Genomic DNA, 24,638 nt, shown 5'->3' with positions numbered 1-24,638 from the left:
ACCACCTGTCCCTCTAGCTATAAATAACTCCTTCACTGCCCTCAGGACAGCTATGCCAGCCCCAGAGTTTTCTATGGGTCTCTCAACTCCAAGAGCATAGGAGGGTCTGGGGCTCCAAACTCTGGGGCTTTTGGTGCCCAGGGAAACTGAGGACTGCAGAGGTTGCAGGAACACCTGCCCCAGGACAAGCCAAGAGGAATGGCAAGACCCTCTCTGAGCCTCAGTTTCTTCATCTGTAAAGTGGGAATAATCATCCCTAACCTTGCTACGAGTCCTGAGGATTAAAGAAGATGCCATATGGCCAAAGTGTGGCACAGTATGCCCTCCTTGATGGGGGCTTCCTTCCTCCCACCTACCCCACCAAGCTCCTCCTCTTCCAAATGCAGCCTTCTTTCCTCCCACACAACTCAGTGCCCTCAACCCTGACCCAATGATCTCTCCACAGTGTGACAAGCCCCCATTCCAGCTCTGCCACTGATGTGACCGTGACTTAACCTTTCTGCACTTCAGTTTCATCATCCACACAATGGGGACAACAGTCTACTCTGGACACTACTTGATAAGCTACTAGTTTGATTATCACACAATCTTTGCAAGTCACTTCCTATTAGGGGCACCCGAACACCCTTTAACATCTCTCAAGGAATCCTTCCCCCAACCTCCACCCAGCTGCTATCCCATCTCATTCCTCCCCTTCTCGTACTTGTACTTTTTAAATTGTCCCATTCTAGCTCTGCACTGTTTCACCTCCCACTCAGTCCTCAGCTGTGTGGCCTCCAGCCCCAGGTCTCCGCTGAGACTGATCTAGCCAAGGTCGTCAGGGAACTTGGCTGAATCCAGCGGATGTACCTCAGTCTGCGTCCCAACCCCCCTCCCTGCTCTGCTGCACGCAGTGTGCCCTAGTCTTCCACTTTCCTGACTCTCCTCCCACTGTTCACACGGCTGCTTCTCTGGCCTTCGTAACTTCCTCCTCCTTCTCTAGCGCCTTCAAGGGTTGGTGTTCCTTTTTCCTCTGCTCCGTCTTCCTGGGCCATCTCACCCACACTTATGGCGGTTGTGACCACTTATGTCCAGCTGATCCATGTGTCCGTAGAATAAAACACTGCCTTACCCCGGAAGCCACCCGCCTCCCCTCTCAATCACGGGCCCCTTCTCCCCACCCCTGGAGTTACTGCTACAGTGAATTTTGTCTTAACCGTTGCTTTCCTTTTCTTAATTGGTTTTAATACCTATGAGACTATCCCTAAACAATACGTTGTTTCGTTTTGACTGTTTTTGCCTTTGTATAAATGAAATCACACTGTATATATTCTTCTGCAACTTGCTTTTCTCTTTCAACACTGCTTTTGAGAGACATTCGTGTAGATGCTGTAGCTGTGGTTTTATTTATTTTCATTTCTGTATAAACCACTTATTTTTTCATTCTGTTGTTGATTGATGTTGGGTTGTTTCAATTTTTTGCTACTATGAAGAATACTGCTCTAGTATTCTTGTGTGTATGTATAGATATAGATATAGACATCTAGGAGTCAAGTTGGTTGAACAGATATGCTCATGTCCAACTTAACTAGGTAATAAGAAACTGTTTCCCAAAGTGGTTGAATCAGTCTATACTCCCACCAACAGTGGGTAAAACTTCTTGTTCTGTGCCCTTGTCAGCACTTTCTATTATCAAATTTTCATTTTTTTGCCAATCTGGCAGGTATGAAATGATATCTCATTGTGGTTTAAATTTGCATTTCTTTGGGCCGGCCCCGTGGCTTATCGCTTAAGTGCGCGCGCTCCGCTGCTGGCCGCCGGGGTTGGGATCCTAGGCGCGCACCGACGCACCGCTTCTCCGGCCATGCTGAGGCCACGTCCCACATACAGCAACTAGAAGGATGTGCAGCTATGACATACAACTATCTACTGGGACTTTGGGGAAAAAATAAATTAATTAAAAAATTTAAAAAATAATAAATTTGCATTTCTTTGACTACTAATGAGGTTGAGCATCTATTCATACTGTTATTATAAGCCATATAGGCTTCTTTCTCTGTAAAAGTACCATTTGTGTCTTTGCTCATTTAAAAATAGGTGGTTTGTTTTTTCTTTTCATTTAATAGGAATTTTTTATATATTCTGGATATAGATTTGCTAATTATATGTGTGGCAAGTATCTTCTCCAGGTTTGTGGTTTATCTTCTCATTCTCTGTATGTTGTTTTGTGATAAATAGAAATTCTTAGATTTAATGTAGTCCAATTTATCAATCTTTTCCCTTAGAGTTAGTGGGAGTTTTTGTCTTGTTGTAGAATGTCTGTATTTCCCAATATCGTCAAGAATTTCTCCTATATTGTCTTCCCAAGGTTTTATAACTCAAATATGTATATGACGTGAAGTAGGAATTCTATTTAATTTTTTTCCCATAAGGATAAGGAGTTGTCCCAGCACCACTTATTGAATAGTGCATCCTTCCCCCAGTGACCTAGAGTGCCATCTCTGTCATAGATTAAGTGTCATAGGTTGTCAGTGACCTATAGTGCCGTCTCTGTCAGAGGTTAAATACACGGATCCGTTTCTGCACTCTCTATATTGATGCGTTGTTCTACACCAACCCTACACTGTCGAAATTACTAGAGCTTTATAATAAATCTTGATATCTGGTAGGAGACGTCCCCCCATCTTGTTTGTCTTCAAGAGTGTCTTGGCTGTCTTAGACATTTGCACATGCAAAGAATTTTGAAATCACCTTGTCAAGTTCTAGGGAGATAAAAGCTTTTTGGTATTTTTACTGAAATTGTATTAATCTATAAATTATTTTGGGAGAGAATTAACATTTTTATGTCATTGAGTATTCCAATCCATTAACATGATATATGTATATATATATTTATTCATTTATTTAGATCTTCTTTAGTGTCTTTCCATAAAGTTCTATATTTTTCTGAAAATATTTGTTCAATTTATTCCTGGGTGTTTTTAATGTTATTTTTAATTTATCTTTTTCAATTTTTATTTTTTAGATATTTGTGGCAGATGTATAGAAATGAATTGCTTTTAGTAAATTGATCTTCTATTTAGCAGCCTTGGTGACCTCTTACTTGCTTATAAATTCTTTGTGTTGACTATGTACACAATCATATCATCTGTAAGTAATGACAATTTTGTTTATTTTCCAATCCTGACACTGTTTTGTTTTGTCTTTTCTTTTTTTTTTCTTGCCCTACTACACTGGCTAGACTTCTCGTAAAATGGTAAATCAAAGAGGTGGATCTGTGCGCCTTTATCTTATTCCACTACCTTTTGTGTCCTTCATCAAATTGGTTGGCTGGCACCTCCCTCCACCCAGCAACTGCCCATTTTATCATTGATAGGGCTCTTAAATCCATCCCCTCCTCTCCACCCCACGGCCAATAGCCTAATTCCATGCTTCATCATCTCCCGCCCAGTGCACCAGCCTCTTCACTGGTCTCCAAGCATCCAGCCTAGCCATGTCGCCTCTACCCTCCACCCTATAGCCAGAGTGATCTTATGAAAACACAGATATGCCCATCTCTTCCCCCAGCTTAAAACTATTCATTGGATTCCCATTGCCTAAAGCAGTGGTCTATAAAGTGGAGTGTACACTTACCAGCCTAATGACAAGACCGTCCATTGAGGTATAGTAGAAAAATACTAGATCTTCTATTTCTATTCATTTTTTATCTTAAAAATGGAAAGGGAATTAAGTTCTCCTAATATTAGTAAATGAATTGACGCCAGTACCCTCATCTGGTTTGTGTATCTGACCTGTGTCTGAGGGTCAGTGTCACGGGAGGTAGCAGAGACTTCCTGAGGGAAGGGGGGGTCAACACCTGGGAGGGGTGGACAGAAGGGCCCTCTCTCCCCGCCAGCATTCTGCAATACATTGTGGTGTATAGCGTGTACCTCTGTCAGGCGCAGTGAACATGAGGATCATGTTACTAAGGTTTCATATATTAACCCCACAACATAGGCAAGTGGCTTTAAAATATTCCTTTAAATAAATTGCAAATTCCAGATAATGCTGAAATTACAGCACCAAAAAAAAAAATAGAAAAGGGCAACGCTAGGGCTGGCCCCATGGTTTAGTGGTTAGGTGCGTGCGCTCCGCTGCTGGCGGCCCGGGTTCGGATCCCGGGCGCGCACCGACGCACCGCTTCTCTGGCCATGCTGAGGCTGCGTCCCACATACAGCAACTAGAAGGATATGCAACTATGACATACAACTATCTACTGGGGCTTTGGGGGAAAAAGTAAATAAATAAAATTATAAAAAAAAAAAAAGGGCAACGCTGACAGGTCTCCTCCTTCTCATATGAACTCCTGTCCATATCAGCCATGGAGTAAGGAATGTAATAAAATGTGAGAAAAAACATTGATCAAAAAGACACTTTGAAATGTGAATTTATATGCTCTATCATTAATGACGAATCTCATCCTAAGTCTATATTGTGCCTTGAGATATCAGCTAAGGTCATATGTGCTAATCTATGTATATTAAGTTCATTTGAACAAGACTTTTGGAGACTGCTGGCCTCAAGAGAAGGTCCAAGCACCTTAGTCTGGCCTTCAAGGCCCTCCCTTTGTGGTCACTGCTTATCCACCTCTCCTTGTCTCTTTGCCCCCAACAGCATCACAGTTCACATTACAGCAACTCTAAACTTCCAGATGGTTCTCTCAGACCCACTATGTTCTTTCTGGCCTTGATACTCTCCCCTGTCTCTGCCTGGATGCTCCCCGACTGGTCTCCTATCAAAGCCCCACTTGTCCTCTAAGGCCCAGCCCTTCCTTGACCTCCCCGGCCAGATTAGATCCCCCACCTGTGCTCGCATAAAACCTCTAGTGAAGCTCTAGCCCTGTACTCCCCACGTTGCTTCATACCATCTTTGGGGGGCATTCTCTCTTTAGCCCCAGGATCCAGCAAGGCCCTGGCTAATAAAAATAATAATCATAAAAATATTAATAAAACCAGAAGTTGAAGTCATTCGTTTATTCATTCATTCATTCAGCAAGTATTGATGGAGTTCTACTTTCTGCCAGGCGCTGAGCTAGCTTCTGAGAATGCAGCTGTGATCAAGCCAGACACAGTCCCTGCCCTCAGGGAGTTGCATTCTAGTGGGGGAGGGGGTGGAAAATAACAAACAAATGAACAAGAGATTTTCAGATGAAGATTTGTTTGTCATGCCAAAAGGGCCTTTGCACATGCTATTCCCTCTGCTTGAAAAGTATTTCCTGACCCTTTGCATGACAAGCTATAGAGTGTACAAATTTCACAAACCACAAAAGCAGGTGTGCAAAAGTGTAGCTTCATTATTCTTTTTCTGTGACTCAGTGGGAGAGAGAGGGGCCCTCAGTGTCTTCTGAAGTCCCTCCCAACCTGAGACACTATTTCCCATTGCAGCAATGTTGTCAGCCCCACTTTGGCCGCTTGGGCTCCTAAGATAATCATTCTGGCACATAGTGGATGTTTAATTTGTGGTATGATTGATTGATTGATTGAATGAATATAGTTACATTTTAGCTTTCTGACATTAAATTTTTTTTTCAATCTAATATAGAAGTTGGAAAATAAAGAAAACAAAACAAATGCACCTGTCTTAGCCCAAGTTTCACAGAAAGTAGAACTTGGGACAGAGGATTAAGTGTAAGTCCTCTGGGGTGTGTGATCCAGGGAGCCAGGCTGAGGGAGGACAAGGAGGCAGAGCAGAGAAAGGAGAGCAAATGAGAAGCTGCGTTACTGAGCCGGCCACCGCTCTGGGTTGCTCAGTCCCACCCTAGAACCATCTAAGGAATCGTATGAAAAGTGTCTCTGTGCCCAGGCCTGGCTACGTAAATTGCAGGGCCCAATACAAAATTAAAATGCAGGACCCTTGTTCAAAAAGCAGGGGGAAAAAAGTGCCATTAAAGGTACTAAACTATAAAACTTTTCCTTTTCTTCCACAGTCTCTCTCTTGACGTGTCATGGTGTTTTTTTTGGTACTTAGTGTCACTCTAAGAAAAGAAAAATTAAAAATTTAAGTTTTACCGGTCATCTTTATATGCTACAGTGCCATCTTGTTTGTTTGTTTGTGAGGAAGATCAGCCCTGAGCTAACATCTGATGCCAATCCTCCACTTTTTGCTGAGGAAGATTGGCCCAGAGCTAACATCCATGCCCATCTTCCTCTACTTTATATGGGACGCCGCCACAGCATGGCTTGACAAGCGATGTGTCTGTGCGTGCCTGCGATCCAAACTGGCGAATCCCTGGCCGCAGAGCGCACGCAGTTAACCGCTTGTGCCACCGGGCCAGCCCCTGAACCTCTTTTTCCACACAAAGCACACTTCTTGATCTTTCCAGAATGTTTCCTTCCGTCAGGCCCTTGTACAGGAGTAAACGGGAGGCCTTGACTCGAGGTTGACTTCACTTGGAGGAAGGGTGCTTTGTAAATTTGTCCAAAGAGATGTCCTAATCTTCACAAAGGCCTTCATGGTAGCCATGTCTCCCCTCCTGAGCCTTCAAAAAGGATACTGCTTCCGCTAGGGCCCTCTCAAGCAGAGGCCTCTAACTTCCTGACATCCCTATGCATCTCAGAACCTTCACCATTCCCGGTGTTTCTTGCACATTGTTACTTCTCGTTGTGGGTGTTGATCATCCCTTTTAGCCACCCAGCATCTGAACTCCTTTCCTGTGTTTAGGAAAAATCCCCTGCCTCTGAGACAGAGCCATCCTTCCATACTATAAACAGAAATGTCTCTTTTGCTGCTAGGGTATAGTCATGTGACCTGGGCTCCACCAGTCGGATACCCACAGGTCCAGAAAGACTCTATGTGTGGGATGCCATGTTTGGGCTACTGGCAGCAACAGTGCTGTCTTCACAGGGACAGTTCTGGCCCAAGCTTTAGGGCACTGACCTTGGCTAGGTCATCTCCAAGCCTGGTTCTCTACACATCCACAAGAGTCTGTGAGTTATCCATTATCTTTTTGTAAATAATTTTTCTGCTCAATTAGTCAGAATTATTTTTTGTTTCCTACAACCTAAACTATCCTGATGGATGAATTCTTCCTCTTCACATCAAAACACCACCTCTTCGGGGGTTCATGATTTCAATTACATTCCCCTCTTCCCTGCTTTGCTGCTACCAACTTCTTCATTCACTGAGGACTTTGGCCCCTGCCCCACACTCTTTCTCTCCCTCCCAAGTCCTGCCATCTCCCTAAGTGACTTCACATTATACAAGGGTGACCCATTTTACACCTTGGTGTCCTGATTCCCCATCCTCCTGATCATCGATGACCTTCACCTCCAGTTCATATCAGCCACCGACTCCAATGGCCACACGCTGGATCTTATCCTGCTCATATTAGTCAAAATTTGGGCTGCAAATACATAAAACCCAAATAAAATGGGTTTAACAAAAAGGGATGCTCTTATCTCATGTAACAAGAATCTGGAGATAGGATGGCTCCAGGGCACATTAATTCAGTGGCAGTTCTGTGACTTCATCAAGGACCCAGATTCTTCCTTTCTCTCCATTCTGCTGTCCTCAGGAATTGGCCCTGTCATCAAACTGGCTCCCTGCATGCTCACAAGATGGTTACCTCAGGCCCAAATATCGCATCCTATGACAATGTTCAGAAGCAGAAGAAAGGGACCTTCTCTTCCTTCTGTCACTTTTTAAGATGAAAGGAAAACTTTCCTAGGTGTGCTCTCCCTCTCCCATTCCCACACTTGGCAATAAACTTCCCCAGTGACCAGAACTGCATCCCCTACTCATGCCTACACTCAATGCTGGTGTAGCAGCAAGAATCAGGTTCAGGTGCATGGAATAGAAAGGAAAAAGTAAGTGTGGCTTAAAAAGGAATGAAGTTTCTCATATGTAAAGAATTAGGAGGTAGGATTGGGGATAGGCTGCCCAGGGTTGTTATGGCAGCTTCTTGGTGTCATTAGAAACGCGGAAGCTTATCTTCCCACTCCACCGTTCTCAGTGTGGATTCCATCATTAAGGGCATCACAGTACAAGAGGGCTGCTTGAATTCCAGTCACCACATCCCTTTTCTAGGCAGAGGGAAGGAAGAAAAGGAAGAAGAAAGATATGACATCACGTCTTTCCCCAAATATCCCAGAAAGCACACAGCATCTCACAGCTTACGTTATACTGGCTAAACTTGTCAAATGGCCACAGCCAATTGCAATTCTGGAAAATACAGTCTTATTTCACGAAGCTAGATGCCTGGCTAAAAATTTGCTGCCACACCTTTATCTGACCCAAACTTCCTTTTGCTGTACTCCTAGGAAGCCAGGAAAAAAAAATGTCATGATTTAGAATCAGACAGATTTGGACTTGAATCCTTCCTCTGGCCAAGTCAATTGACCTGTCTGAGCCTCTGTTTCCTCAGTTGTAAGGCAGAGGTAGTTCAAATATTGCCGAAGAATGCTCTTGCTTGCAAGTAATAGAAAACCTGACCAATAGTAGGTTAGGGCATTTCTTGTCTTACGAGAAGTCTCAACACAGGGAGCTGCTTGTATTGTTTCACTGGCTTGATCATGTCATGGCCAGTGTCTCTGTGATTGTCTTGGTCTTTTCCTCATGTCGTGGCCTCACAGAATATGTTGTTCTGTGGATGACATCATGTCCATGTTACAGGCAGAAGAAAGAACGGTAAAAGAATGAAGGATAAGCAATCTGAAAAGGGAAAGCCAGTGTGTTCCCAGAAGCGTCACCTAGTGTGCATTCTCTTCTGTCTCATTGCCCAGAACTATATCACAGGGCCCCCCATTAGCAGGAAGGTAGCTAGAGAGAAGGATGTTGATGAAATCAGTCACTAACCAACAGTGTCTACACACACACGTCTACCTCTTAGGGGCGATGTGAAGATTAAAAGAGCATAGTGCCACCAGAATAGCTAAAATTTAAAAGACTGACAATATCAAGTGTTGATGAGGATGTGGAGCAACTAGAACTCTGATCCATTGCTGGTAGGAAAATAAATTGGTACAACCCCTTTGGAAAACTATTTGACAATACATACTAAAGCTAAATATACACCTTCCTTCTGATTCACCAGCACTCCTAGGTTTATATACCCAATGGGAATGAATACATATGTGTCCCAAAAGACATGTGCATGAGTGTTCGTAGCAGCCTTCTTCACTGAAAATGACCGAAATGCCCATCAACAGCAGGATAGGTAAATGGTGAACTATTCATACAATGGAACACTTCATAACAAAAAGAGAGAGAAGGAGAAAGAAGAGGAGGAGAGTAAGAAACCACTAATACACACAACAACATGACTTGCCCATAGTCATGTTGCAAAGGCAGGACTCACACCCAGGTGTGGTGGCTCCAAATCCTGTGCTTCTTAGAGGAAACAAGATCTCCAGTTGAGGGGAGAATAAATTAGAAAGGCCTTTCTGAGGGAAGTTGGCAGTATCACTATTAGAAATGTAATGGCCTTTGACTCAGCAAGTCCACCATCATAACACATCCTAGGAAACATATCCGTGTGGACATAAAGAGGCGTGTGCAAGGATGTTCACTTCAGCATTGTTTGTAATGGGGAAAAGTTGGAAACATCCCAAATATCCACCAGTAGAGCAATGGGTTAAATAAACTTTTCCATTTAAGATGGCACTTAGAAGTGCAGTGGTTAAAAGTGTGGACTCTCAGTTCAAACCCTGTTTCATTCACTCGGGTAATGTACTTAACTTCTTCATCTTTAAAATGGAAAGAATGCACGTGATCAGAGGCTGTAGGGTTGAAATGAGATATGCATGTGAAGCACGGAGGATAGGACCTGGTACCTCATAGGCGCTTGGGTGCATTTTCACAGTATATACGCTGTGGAATACTGGGCAGCAGTTAAAAATAACTAGTAAATCTATATGTACTTGTATAGAAAAGAAATCTCTAAGTCATGGAGTGAAGCAGGAAAAGCTAGTTGCAGAACAACATGACGCCCCTGGAAAGCGAAATGATGTATTTCTATATGTTATGCCGCAAATACATAAAAGCAAGATCTGGCAGGATAAACATCACATTTATGCCAGTGTTACCTTTAGGGCAAAGGAGGAGTTTTGTTTTTTCACCCCTGGGTTCTGCCACTTTCTAGCTGTGTGGTCTTGGGCAAATTATATTGCCTCTCTGTGCCTCAGTTTCCCCATCTTTAAAATGGGAGTGCACTAGTAGTTAATTGATAAATGGTTGTAAGGATTAATTAAGTTAACATACATGAAACACTTGGAATAGTGCCTGTTACACAGTGTAAGGTAACTGTTTGCTATTACTCATGGAGTTAAATTTCTTTTCCTTCTCTGTGCCCTTCTCACTGTACGAAGTAACCTCTCTGTCCTGGTCAGAAGTGGGGGACAACTTCCCCCTCACAATTCCTTCAGGGTCTTATGCAGAGGAAAAGCTTTAAAAAGCTTGGGGGATTGTACTGGAGACACAGGGTTAAGACAAGACTGCAGGGGAAGGACACGCCTGTGGGTGGCAGAAAGCCTGGGTAGGGGGAGGTGGAGGAGGGAACACAGTAGGGCCTGGCCTCCAAGAACAGGGCCTAATTACTGTATTTCATCAAATTTAAGATGCATCATTGCAATGTGCACCATTACTTTATGTAATAATACGTACTTTTAAAAACGCTGCGATGAGTTTATGACTTGTCAACTGTTACATGCATCTCCATTTTAAACATATTAAAAGGCAAACAATGTGCATTATAGAATCATTAAAATACGGATCCTTAAAGCACTGAAAGATTTTAATGCCCTCACTCCAGTTTTTTAATATCAGGCTAAACTATAAAATAAGTGTGAGAGGATTTTCCCCATGGTGATTACTTTGAAGTTTTTTTGGGGGGAATAGTAAATGTCAAATTCTTTCTCTAAACCATATCTCCTTTCCTTCGTTCCCCTGCATAGGCTGAGTGAGCCTGTTGGGGGCCTGGCCTGGGGGAGGGGGGAAGCCACACGACTAAGTTCTTTGAGCCTTTCCTCTGCCCCGGAGGGCAGCAGCAGCTGGAAAGGGGCCCAGCTTTATGGCGGAACAATGGTGCCAGCCAGCTGCGGGTGAAGCAAGGCTGAGCAGCCTGGCCTGGCCTGGCCTGGGTCCAGAAAAGCAACCCATGCACCTGAGAGGTCCACTCCACTTGGGCAAAGGTCTGAGAGAGCCGAGGAAAGTGGAGAAGGAATCCCCTCAGCATTCCTGGTGAACAACTCTGTGCATGGAATCACAGAATCTCTCAGCCAGAGGACCTCAGGGCCCATGGAATCAAACTGCCCCATTGTACAGATAGGAAAACAAAGGCCTCAAAGGGGCTGGAACTTGCCCTAGGTCACACAGTAAGTCAGTGGCAAAGCTCAAGCCAGAATCGCTAAGTCCACTGTCAAGCGACAATTTGTGCAATCTGTTATAAACCCAGGTTATGTTGCTTTGACAAAGCATCTGTCTGACACATCAGATAGTGTCTGACCCACCTGATCACTGGAATGAGATGCATAGGACATCAAGTATGAATATCCGGAGGACAGGGGAGACCTGTGGGTACCTGCCTGCCTCTGCTCCTTCAAGCCAATATTTACTGTGACATAGTAACTGCCTGGGTTTAAAGCCCACCTCTAACACTTCCCATATCATGACCTTGGGTAAATTACTCTGTCACCTGTGGTAGCTGGCCTCCAAGATGGCCCTCAATGATTCTCACCCCCTGGTATTCATACCCTTGTGTAGCCAGTCCCCTCCCACGATGATTAGGGCTGACCTGTGTAACCACTGGGATATTGCCAAAATGACAGTATGACTTCTGAGGCTGAGTCAGAAAAGACATTTCAACTTCTACTTCACTCTCTTGGATCACTTGCCTAGGGGGAAGTCAGCTGCCATGCTGTAAGGACGCTCAAGCAGCCCGGTGGAGAGGTCCACATGGCAAGTAACCAACACCTCTTGCCAGTTGCTGACTCATTTGCCAGCCATGTGTATGGGCCACCTTGGAAGTGGATCCTTGAGCCTTTTTCAAGTTTTAAGATGACTGCATCCCTAGTCAACATCTTGGCTGGAATCTCATGAGATGCCCCAGGCCAGAATCACCCAGTTAATCTGCTTTTAAATTCCTGACCCAAGGAAAATGTATGAGATAGTCAATGTTAATTGTAGTTGTAAGATGTTAAGTTTTGGGGTAATTTCTTATGCAGAAATAGGTAATCAATACAGTCACTCTTTTCCTTCCTTTCCTCATCTTTAAAATGGAGATGATGATGGTACCTGCTTCATAGAATCACAGCGAGGATTCAGTAGGATGACGCATGGAAAGGTTCTGGCTCATAGCAAACAGTAGCAGTGGGGAGCCAATATCACTGCATTATTTTACAGTCTTTATTAACAGAGACCAGAGGTTAAATACTGTTTGGCCGCATGCCCAGCTGGGTGAGCAGTGCAGGATGTGTTGAGGAGAGACCAAAGAAAAGCCCTGGAGACGGCGGGCGAGACATATAGATTTACTGGGACTTACATGCAGGGAGAGTCCAGGGGCGGCCAGATGGACACAGATTTGTGCGCCGTTCCTGCCCCCGGAGAGAAGCTTGCTTAAGTAGGCAGAGGAACAAAGACTGTGTGCTTGCCAAAGGGGATTGTCCTTGTATGACCTGCATTCCAAGGACCAAAGCTCCCCTCTGGAACTCCTCCATGTTGCCTCAGACAGTGATGGTCTTTGTGCTAACGATCCCACAAGAAACAGCTGGGTTGGCCAAGCCCAGGACTGTTATCATCAGGGGTGCTGGCGCGTAGCCCAGATAAGGGGCCTCAAGGACGCATGGCTGCTGGACAGCACATAGGCCCTGTTTGAGCAAGGTCCTACAAATACCATGTGAGGGAGGGCCAGGAAGGAGAGCGAAGCAGCAACAGCCAGTATCTTGTTTATTTTCCTGGCAATTCAACTCTGACTCGACACTTGCATACCCTCTCCAAGACAGAAGTCTGATAAATAAACGGCAAGCAATAGGATATATTGGAGCATACGGGGAAGCCATTTGAGGTAAAACTAATTCAGCCTGCGTTTGTTTTTCCAACAGGGGCTGTCACCTTTAAACATGCATTGTGTATCTGCTTTGCCATGTCCCAAAGAGAAGAGTAAATGCCCTTAAGATAAGGATGCAACTTCCTCGACACTGGCATTTCCTTAAGGATAAGCATTTCTCCCTAGGCTAGGATTTGATTGCTGCACTCATCCTGTGACCACACAGCTCGAGACAACAGACCTGACACCAGCCACGCCCATCGAGACAGCAGACCTGCTCCCCACTGTGTCCATCAATAGCTATTCTGGCAGGGCAGTCTGGCAGGGCAATGTTGCAGCTATTGTAAAAGGAACATTGCAATCACACGTGATACGTGCTCTTTGTCGGTATATAACCGCCTGTACACCCCACTTCTTTGGTGCCCTTCCTTCCTTGGGGAAGGAGGGCCCTGGGCTATGGTCCTCAAAAGTTGGCTCATAATAAACTCACCCCAATTTTGATTTCGAGATTGATTATGGATTATTTACAGCAACAAGTCCTTCAGGGAACCTCAATCTCCTCTCCTTAGAAGGCCATGTGGGGGCTACTGATTGCTCCTCAAGCATTTCTCGTGCAGGTCTCAGTCTCTACCACCCCCACTCCTGGAGTTTATCGAGCAATTTCTTGCTCCTCTGCTAGGAGGCCTTATCAACAGAATTTGGTTCATCTCAGTCCTTTCCAGGACCAATCCTTAGCCCAGCTAAGGATTGCTTTGCTCCTTCATCTATCCCTGAGAAGCAAGTGTAAATTTTAACTCTGCTACTGATTTGCCCTTTGTCAAGTCACTCAACCTCTTGAGCCCCATTTCCTCCTCTTCCAAACAGAGGGAGTGAATGTTGCCTCAGGGTTGTTGGGGGAAGAAAAAGAAGTAAGACAGTGAGGTATGAATGCTTTGTTAAGTGGAAATAGTCAACTATGAATGCCCCCAGACTGTCAGGTGCCTCCCAGGTCCCTGCTCTGCCCCATTAGACTTCCCCCCACAGCTGGAGCCACTTAACTCTCACATGCAGCCTCTGCCCTGCCCTGGGCTTGAGACCAACTTTGTTTTTTAATCAGGCAAATTCAGAGAGATTTAATTCCTTAATCAGGGGCTCAGCTATAAACTGAAAATATGCCCTAGTACCTTCTTCCTATGTCCAAGCCCAGCTTAAAGTAAATTATTTTTAAATCACTAAAGTAATAAACTCACAGTATAGAATACTGATCCTTAAATTTGGATGTGCATTGGCATCAGCCTGAGGGGTTAATGTTGATGCCTGGACCCCACCTCCAGAGATTTGGATTTAATTATCTAGAGAGTGGCTTAGGCATTGGGATTTTTAAAAGCTCCCCTGAATGAAACAACTGTTTTTGAGACATTGGACATCAGGTAATGTAGGACAGTGATCCCTGAGAGACTGGAAACCAAGGACGTGAGACCTGTGATTCCCCAAATTACTGTCTTGAGCAAGCGTTTTCGGGCCATGGTCCAGGGAAGGGGAACCCAGGTAGAGCCCAGCAGACTCTCTGAGTTGGGGAGACAGAGCTGAGAGTCTGTGGAGATCAAAGAGGCTAGAGTTTGCAGAGTATCAGAGAGGAGTGAGTTGCACAGAGAGACAACTCTGGAGGTCTACTCAAGTATTCAGCTGAGTACTCACTAGCGCATGCATGTGAAGAAACTATCTGAGGACAGGGGAAGAACCACCCACGAGCTTTAGAGGTAACACTGTTCAGTGCTCAAAAAGGGCCGGGAATAGTGCCTGTCCCACCAGCCCGACTGGAAAGCCTCACGATTCATGGTGCGTTCGGTAGAGTACAGAGGTGTGTATTGCCTCAGTAGTGGTGAAAAATTAGCCCTAGACCAAGCACTGCTTTGGACCCACCTAATCTTAAAAGCAAGACCCAAAAGGATGAAACCGTTTCTCAATAACTTAACTGCATCCCAGAACAAAGTTCAAGAATACTTATAGGATTACAAAAATATCCAGCATCCAACAGGTAAAATTCACAATATCTGACATCCAATAAAAAATTGACCAATTATGCAAAGCAGGCTATAATAAAGAGAAAAAAGAATTGAAACTGACTCAGAACTGACTTAGATGTTAGAGTTACCAGACAAGAAATTAAAACAATTATTATAACTATTTTACCCATGTCCAAAAATTTAAACAGAGACATGGACAATATAAAAAACAAGTCAGGAGCCAATGTGGTGGTGCAAGTGGTTAAGTGCGCACGCTCCGCTGCGACAGCCTGCGGTTCACTGGTTTGGATCCCGGGCACACACTGACGCGCTGCTTGTCAGGCCATGCTGCGGTGGCATCCCATATAAAGTGGAGGAAGATGGGCACAGATGTCAGCCCAGGGCCAGTCTTCCTCAGCAAAAAGACAAAAAGTAGAGCATTGGCAGATGTTAGCTCAGGGCTGATCTTCCTCACCAAAAAAAATAATAATAATAATAATCAAACTTCTAGAGATGAATGAGATTTAAAAAATATACTGGATGGGATTAACAGCCTATTAGACATTATAGAAGAATAGATTAGTGAACTTGAAGTTACAGCAATAGAAAATACCCAAAATGAAACACAGAGAGAAAAGAGAATTATTAAATAATGAATAAAGCATCAGTGAGCTGTGAGATGACTTCAAGTAGTCTAATATATGTGTAATTAGAGTCTCTGAAAGAGAGGAGGGTAGGACAGAAAAATTATTTGAAGCGATAATGGGCTGAAAATTTTCCAAATATGATGATATAATGGTCTATGTAGAAAGAAAGCCCAATGGAATCTATTTTTAAAAAAACTCTTGGCACTAATACAAAGATCAATCTACAAAAATAAATTGTATTTCTATATAGTAGCAGTGAAAAATTGGAAATTGGAATAAAATATATCATTTATAATAGCTCTAAAACTATGAAATATTTACGGATAAATATGATAAAGGATATGAAATATCTCTGTATGCTGAAAGCTATGGAACACTGCTGAGAGACTAAAGAAGACCTAAATAGGGCCAGCCCTGGTGGCCTAGTGGTTAAGTTCAGTGTGCTCCTCTTTGGCACCCAGGTTTAGATCCCGGGCCAGACCTACACCACTCATCTGTCAGTGACCATGCTGTGGTAGCAGCTCACATACAAAAAGAGGAATATGGACAGCGTATGTTAGCTCAGGGCAAATCTTCCTCAGCAAGAGAAAAAAAAAGAAAGACCCAAATAAATGGAGAAAAATACTGTTATGGGTCAGAAGATTTAATAGTGTTAATATGTCGGTTCTCCCCAAATCGACCTATAAATTCAATGCAAACCCAATAAAAAATTCTAGTGGACTTTTTGTAGCAATTGAAAAACTGGTTCTAAAAATCATTTGGAAATGCAAGAGCCTAGTGTAGACAAAACCTGATTTCAAGTCAATATAAAGCTATAATAGTCATGAAAATATGGTCTTGGCTTAAAGATTGAGATATAGATTCATGGAAAAGAACAGAAAGTTCAGATACAGATCCACACATATATGAAGAGCTGATTTTCTACAGAGGTTCTAAGGCAATTGACTAGAGAAAGGATAGTCTTTTCTACAACTGGTGCTGAAACAACTGGTTATTGCTATGCAAAAGAAAAAATAAAATGAAATTTAAAAAGAACTTTGAGGGGCCGGCCCCGTGGGGTAGCGATTAAGTGCGTGTGCTCTGCTGCTGGCAGCCCGGGTTCAGATCCCGGGTGCACCGATGCACCACTTCTCAGGCCATGCTGAGGCAGCGTCCCATGTAAAGTAGAGGAAGATGGGCATGGGTGTTAGCCTCAGGGCCAATCTTCCTCAGCAAAAAGAGGAGGATTGGCGTGGATGTTAGCCCAGGGCTGATCTTCCTCACAAAAAAAAATTAAAAAGAACTTTGATCCACATCTTGCACCATAAAAGAATTAACTCAAATTGAAGTATACACCTAAATGTAAAACCTAAAGCTATAAAACTTCTCAAAGAAACCTTTCTGACATTGGGTTAAGCAAAGTTTTCTTAGATACCATACCAAAAGCACAATCCATTAAAGGACAAATTGGTAAATTGGATTTCATCAAAATTAAAAACTTCTGCTTTTCAAAAGACCCTGTTAGAAGAATGAAAAGACAAGTCACACACTGGGAGAAAATATTTGTAAATCATGAATAATAAAGTACCAGAATATAGAAATAACTTTCAAGATTCATTAAGAGAACAAACAACCAACAATGACCAAAGATTTGAATAGACATTTCACCAAAGAAGATATACAGCTGGCAAATAACCATATGAAGAAATGCTCAACGTAACTAGCTATCAGGGAAATGCAACTTAAAACCACACTTAGAAACCACTACACACCTGTTAGAATGGCTACAATTAGTAAGAGTGACCCTACCGAGTGGAGGAAGAACTGGAGCTCTTGTACACTGCTGGTTGGGAATATAAAATGGTACAACCACTTTGGAAAAACATTTGGTAGTTTCTTAAAATGTTAACAATACCATATAATATAGAAATTCCACTCCTAGACATATACCCAAGAGAAATGAAAACTATGTCCATACCAAGATTTGTACATGAATGTTCATAGCAACAGCTTTATTCCAATGAGTATATATTCCAAAAAGTGGAAACAATTCAATGGCCAATCAACTGGTGAATGATAAACAAATGGTGGTATATTCATGCAATGGTGTACTGCTCGTCAGTAAAAACAAATGAACTATTGATAGATGCTACAATATGGATGAATCTCAACACAATAATGCTGAGTGAAGGAAACAAGACACAAAAGAGTATATACCGTATGATTCCTTTTGTATAAAATTCTAAAAAATACAGTGATGAAAAGCACATCAATTGTTGCCTGGGGAGAGGCAGAAGGAAGGGATTATGAAGGGATATGAGGAAACTTTGGGGAGTGAGGAATACGTTTGGTTTCCTAGATCTTTATCTATGTTAAAATTTATCAAACTGTGCATTTTAAATATGAGCGGTTTATTGAATGTCAATTATATGTTAATAAAGCTGGTTTAAAGAGTTCTCCAAGTGATTCTAAGATACAGCAAAGTTTTAGAATACTGTTACAAAACACTTAAATCTTAAAAGAAACCCCATAATCCCACACAATCCCAACTACTGTTGGCATTCTGATCATCTAATCTTTTCTTCAAGTTGCATATATTTAGTTATGTCAAGTTCTTTGGGATTTGGGGGATTTGTTTTGTTCTTAAATTTGTGTGTGTGAGGAAGATCGGCCCTGACCTAACATCTGCCAATCCTCCTCTTTTTGCTGAGGAAGACTGGCCGTGGGCTGACATCCATGACCATTTTCCTCCACTTTATATGGGACGTCGCCGCAGCATGGCCTGCCAAGCGGCGCGTCGGTGCGCACTCGGGATCCGAACCGGCGAACCCTGGGCCGCCTCAGCGGAGCGCGCGCACTTAACCACTTGTGCCCCCACTTTATTGTATCGCTTCTATAGGCACATCCTGTTAGGCTGTCCCTTATAAGTGATGCTAATGTTGATCAGTTGGTCAAGGTGGTGACCCACTGTCAGATCTCGCTATTGGAAAAAGGATCTACTTCCTCTTTGCAATTAGCAAATAATCTGTGGGTTGATACATTGTCACGGTGGGACTACTCTGTTGTCCAACAGCCTTTCACCTAATGGTTTTAGCAGCCATTGGTGATCTTTCATCAATTGTTTCACTGGGGATTGCAAAACGGTAGTTAAAAACGTTTTGATTCTGTCACTCCTTCTACATTTATTAGCATCACTCTTCTGTAAAGAAGAGTTTTCCTTTTTCCTAAGGATGAATTACAGGTTCTACTGAAAAGACGGGTTAAATGCTTAACTCTTTCCTTTTAATAACCAATAACCAGGGTGACGAGGTGATATAATAGTCTTCTCCAACGGTGGCAAATGAGTTCTCTCTCTCTCTTTCTCTCTCTCATTTTATAAACTCATAGCTTTTTATTTAGTCAATATTTTACAGTTGATTACATTCATTTTTTGTTGTTGATACTCCCATTGTCCCAAATTTAGGTAGTGGAAGCTTCTTCAAGCTGGCTTTTGTTTCTTATTGACATACCATTATTAATCTTGAGTACATCCATATTTTTTGGCATAACAAGATGTTCCAGGAACTACTTGTACTTTCCCCGCCCCAGCTCTAGAATCAGCCATTTCTCCGAAGAGCCTTGGCCACTTTTAATGGGGAAAAGGTATTAAAGACTATGATTTGGGCTCCAGGGATGCTCATTGCTACTGGCTTTTTATTACCTCCAGACCCTCTCTTTCATTGAGTAAGTCTAAGAATATATATAAAAATATATGATCGTGAGATTGTATTATTATGTCCAATTCATAAGCGTTTTTTCTGAACTTCTTTGGCTTTATATTAAGATCTCTTTTCTCTTACATGGAAAATTTTGATTCCTAATAACATATTTACTTATTTGCTTTACCCTACACTATACGTACAATAGTTCCAAAATCACGATGCCAATATTAATAGTAAGAATAAAAATACCAGGTGAAATTTTGGTCCTCAGAATATATCCCCTTAAGCATGTAGACTTTCTGTGTTCAAAGGTCACTCTGTTGTTCCTTATTCATTTTAAGCCATGGGAATGAATTATCTCACTTAGGTGGAGAAGAGGTCCCTGAGGTCAGCAGCATTTAGATGTCAGGTAGAACAGCTGGCAGGAAGGAAAGCAAGAATTTGAGGTATCACAGGGACCCAGAGAGGAAAGTTTTTCATTACCAATGGAGGGTCCGCAATTGTATCGACAGCTGCTGAGAGCTCAAACATGATACAGACAGATACTACTAATGATAACCAAAAACATATTTATTGGGTACTTTTCTACATGCCTGTATGAAATAATAGAAAACATATGTATAGGTCTCTGCCCCTGGTTCCTGGCACAGAGCTCCTAAAACCCTTGTAATTTCCTGGGTGATAGGAGCATCTTTTATTCTAATGAGTTGACTCTTGCTGGTGTCGACTGAAATAAAGAGTTCAGGTGATATTAGAAGGAGTTTATTCAATCATCAGCGTGAGGAGGTAGAACCCCGGGAAACCAGCTCAACAGAGCGCTCTGACGGAACTGCCCCGAGGTGTGTGCAGCTTATATCTCTTCCACAAACAGTGCACGCGCAGAGAAGAGGAAAAGAAAACAAACTTACAACTAGATTTTTTGAAAAAGGGGTAGAGAACATCTGGGCTTTTCTCTAGATTATGCACTGAAGGTAACATAAACAAGAATTTCTTGGTTCTACATCAAACAAGTTCGGAGATGCTTATGTTATCTGTGTGGAGGGAGGCAAGGACCAGGGTCGTTAATTACTCCCTCAATCTCTATGAAACGCAGCTGGGAAATGTGACAGCGAGGTACCCCTTTCTCTTTTCCTGTTGTGGATCTGTCCAGCTGGTGTCTTCAGTCATGAGGTGTGGGGTTGCAAGGTCATTTTGACACAGGCTGAAGATGGCCTGCACGGCTGCTTCACAGTACAGCGTGGATTTTATTGTACTGACTTAAAGCCTGTGCAGTTTGCTTGCTCTTTGTTAGATCAGGGAGAGGTGTCCCCAAAATCTGTCCTCACAGGGCTCCTGGATAGCTTCAGGATAGGGCCCCGTCACAAGAAAGACCAAGCCATGATTAGAGGCTTGGAACTTTCAGCCCACCCTCCAACCTCAGGGAGGGGAGAGGGGCTAGAGATTGAGTGAATGATCCGTCATCATTAGCTATGTGATGAAGCCTCCATAAAATTCCCAACAGTATGGGGTTTGTGGACCTTCCAGGTTGATGAACATATTTATGTGCCAGGACGGTGGTGCCCCCTCAAGTCTTCGAGGCAGAGGTCCTGCGCTCAGGACCTTTCCAGACCTCACCCTGTTCATTTCTTCATCTGGCTGTTCGTTTGTATCCTTTAAAATATCCTTTGTAATAAATCAGGAACAGTAAGTAAATTGTTTTCTTGGGTTCTGTGAGCCACTCAATCAAATTATCAAACCCGAGGAACGGGTCATGGGAACCTCCAGTTTGTAGCCAAGTCTGACAGAGGTTGTGGTGACCTGGGAACCCACTACCTGTGATTGGCAGCTGAAGTGGGGGACAGTCTTATGGGACTGAGCCCTTAACCTGTGGGATCTGTGCTAACTCCAGGCAGTTTGTGTCAGGATTGTTTGGTGTGGAAAACTCGCACATCGTGTCAGACGTGTTGTGAGTGTGGTACCAGTGTGAGAGTGAAGGAAAACAGTGAGTTTTTCATAGATAACCAGGCACCGTGTTTAGTGCTTTACACAGTTACCCATTTAATCTTTGTAGTAAGCCTATGGGATAAGCACTACTATCATGTCCATTCTCCACATGAGAAATTGAGCTACAGAGAGATTAAGCAACTCGCCCAAGGCCACACAGCAAAGGAGTGAGGGAACTTGGTTTCTCCCCCAGGCAGTTTGCCTCAGAGCAAGCTCTGAACCATGAATGTCCGCTGGATTTGGAAACGTGGCAGTTGTTGGAGGCCTTGATAAGAGCATTTTCAGTGGGAAGGAGGGAACAGGAGCTAGGAGGGAGTATGATAAAGAGTGGATTTGTGTGAGGAAGTGGAGACACTGAAGTGAGTCAGTTCCTTGAAGAAGTTTGGCTGTGAAAGGGAACAGAGGATAGAAACACAGATAGAGGGGGATGTAGAGGCAAAGGAGAGTTGCTTGTTCTTTTAATATGGGAGGCTCCAAAACATGTTCATTTGCTGATGGAATAAACCAATAGAGAGAGAGAAACTAGTGATGCAGGAGAGAAGGGAGAATTGAGAAGGTGAAAGGAATAGGACCCTGAGACCCAGAGCATCAGTGAAGGGGATGGTTTTAGATAGGGTGAGAGATATTTCTTCGGTACAGATGGGAAAGTAAGGGCATTCTCTTGACTTCATTTCCCCAAAAACTTGAGACAACATTGCCAGCTGAAAGTGGAGAGAGGTCTATGAGAGAGGTTTGAAGGAAAGGAGAAGGTATAAAATGGCTATCTGACAGAGTGAGCCAAAGGAGTTATCCCGGTAAGGTTGAGACCCAACTGGGGTTTATGAACTTGAATCTAAAGTAAAATAAAGCTAAGATGTATGGTTTTCTCCAGCTGTGTTCAACATGGCTGCCAGAGAACGCAGACAGATGATGGGGCTCATTCTGTGTTGGGAATTACCCAGGAGCAGACAGGGCAGAGTGGATCACAATGAGTTGATCATAATGACGGAGCAGGGAATCCAGGTGGACCAAGAGGCACATGGAAGCAGAGGGGATGGATGGGCAATGTGTCAGGGCCAGTATATCTGTGGGCCCAGTGAAGTCAAGAATGGAAGAGGAGGAGGTGGTAAAGGGAAATCAAGGGTTCAGATCTGGTGTTCAAGTATGACCCTGGGAGACCACAGTCATTGGAGGTCAGGAGACCAAGGAAGGCTCTGATTTTGAACTAATCATCCTAGAATGATGATAAGAGTCGAGGTGAGAAGTAAAACAATCAGTCTTTCTACAGGGGAGGAAACAGAGGTCAGAGATGGTGAGGAATGTTCTCAAGGTCACATGGTGATCTGGGAGGTGGGACTGGGATTTCAGGCCAGCTCTGCCTAACTCTAGATCCTGGGTCAAACCACTGCTCTACTGTTGAATCAGGGAGTTAAGCCTCTGGGGCTGGGGCCTTGAGTGCTTTTGTTTCCTCTCCTGCAGGGCTGGTGTCTGCCAGGCCACCTCATGCCAACTGCCAACACGGGTTACCCCAGCCACCTGCCTCCAGCATTTCTAAATCCTGCATTCTTCTCGCTATCATGAACTTCTTCTCCTCACCTTTAGCTGCCTCTGTCTCCAGAACCTGTTCTACCCTGGTGGCTGAGTCTATAGCTCCAGATCCTGCTTTTCATGGCACAGTCTGTCCCATGGCTAGGACTTCTTTTGACATGGACTGTCAGAGAAATGAGCGATAATGAAAACAACAGCACCTTCTTCTATTACCTTTATCAAGCACCTACTCTGTGCCAAGCTTGACATGTATCCTCTTTCATTTGATCCTCATGACATCTCATTATTGTCCACATTTTACAGATGAGAACACCAAGGCTCAGAGACATTAAGTCACTCATCCAAGACCACATATCTGGGAAGTTGCAGATCTAGCGTCAATCCTGAGTATGTCTGGCTCTGACAGTCCTTGCCCTTTGCAAAATGTGAAAATTACATAAGATAATGGACATGACAGCATTTGCACCGGTATAACACATTCTTATTTAAATAACTTTTTAAAAGAATTTCATGTTTCCTGGCCCCTATCTGCCTAATCAGGCTGGCATTCCCTGTCAAGTCTCCTCCAAGAATTCCTTGGAATCTAGGAGGGTGTCTTACCTGCATTCCAGAACATGTCCTGTCAGCTGCCGCATGACCTTCCCAGGTCTAACCTAATTGAGGAGGCACTTACAGTGTGCCTGGTGTCTTGTCCAGCACTATGTGCGTGATTTCATATACGTGTACTCACCCCTAAAATATACATGTAACACTGTTTCTATTCCACGAGTGAGGCACAGAGAAGTGAGAGTGGTAGCTATTGGTAGCATCCTGTGCTCAGAGTTGGCAAAGCAGGCTGTAGTGTCCGTACCGTTCAGTAGTGACCTTGGCATCTTTTCGAGCCTGAATCCTCAGGGTGATTTAGGGAGCTGTTCCTAACTGTACACAGCCTCCAAGCCTGGCACTCTGGCTCTCATGAAGATTCTGTGAGACACCCAGCATCCTTTAATATATTTCTTTGCTACTCAAACAGAAGAGAGCGGGTTTCTTTCACTTGTAACTAAGAATCCTGATTGATACACCCCATAACAGCTCTATCAGGTATGTGTATCATTTGTATTATTTTAAAATTATTTTTGAGTATTTAATTAGCTTTTTAAAGTAATGACGTAGGTGCTTGTCAATCAACCACCCCAAAAGTAAAATGCAGAACCTCACAATAACCTGCGTCTAACCACATGCTTCCCTCCCCACTCAACCCTTTCCCTGACCAGCGGAACCATCCTCCTGAATCCTGTGTTTATCGTTCCCTCTCTTTTTTATTTTTAAAAATATCTATGGCATTATAACATATATACAGTAAACTGCACAAAGATTGTGTACAATTCAAATTTATATGTGTGTATGTGGTATAGATTTTTGTGTAACCAGATCAACGTATAGAATGTTTCCTACACCCCATACTGCTCCCTCATGACCCCTCTCAGCTAATTCCTGATGCTCCAGAGTAACCAGTGTTCTCACCTCTATCACCTTATGTTTGTTTTGCCTGTTCTTAAACATTAAAAAAAAGTACACTTTTTATGATGTATGTTCTTTTTATGGTCTGGCTTCTTTCACTCATCATTGTGTTTGTGCAATTCGTCTATGTTTCTGTGTGTAGTGGTAGTTTGTTCTTTTTATCGCTGTATGTGTTCCATTGTATGAATACACCATAATTTACTTTATTCATTCTCCTATTGATAACATTTGGGTTGTTCCTTACCTTCCTTTGCATATCGCTTTATTTCATTTATATGTATTTCAAAAAGTATCATTTCCATGTTCACGTCTGAGGAAA

General features: G+C 43.2%; 1 pseudogene; it reads left to right on the top strand.

Annotated features, from left to right (window-relative positions):
• The first annotated feature begins 9,150 nt into the window (after positions 1–9,150).
• The window catches only part of LOC131418180 (agouti-signaling protein-like), a 36,574-nt pseudogene continuing 21,086 nt past the window's right edge, over positions 9,151–24,638 (top strand).

The sequence above is a fragment of the Diceros bicornis genome, chromosome 19, assembly GCF_020826845.1.
Source record: "Diceros bicornis minor isolate mBicDic1 chromosome 19, mDicBic1.mat.cur, whole genome shotgun sequence".
Classification (NCBI taxonomy): domain Eukaryota; kingdom Metazoa; phylum Chordata; class Mammalia; order Perissodactyla; family Rhinocerotidae; genus Diceros; species Diceros bicornis.
The sequence above is the reverse complement of the archived record's forward strand: the minus strand, read 5'-3'. Positions and strand labels throughout refer to the sequence as shown.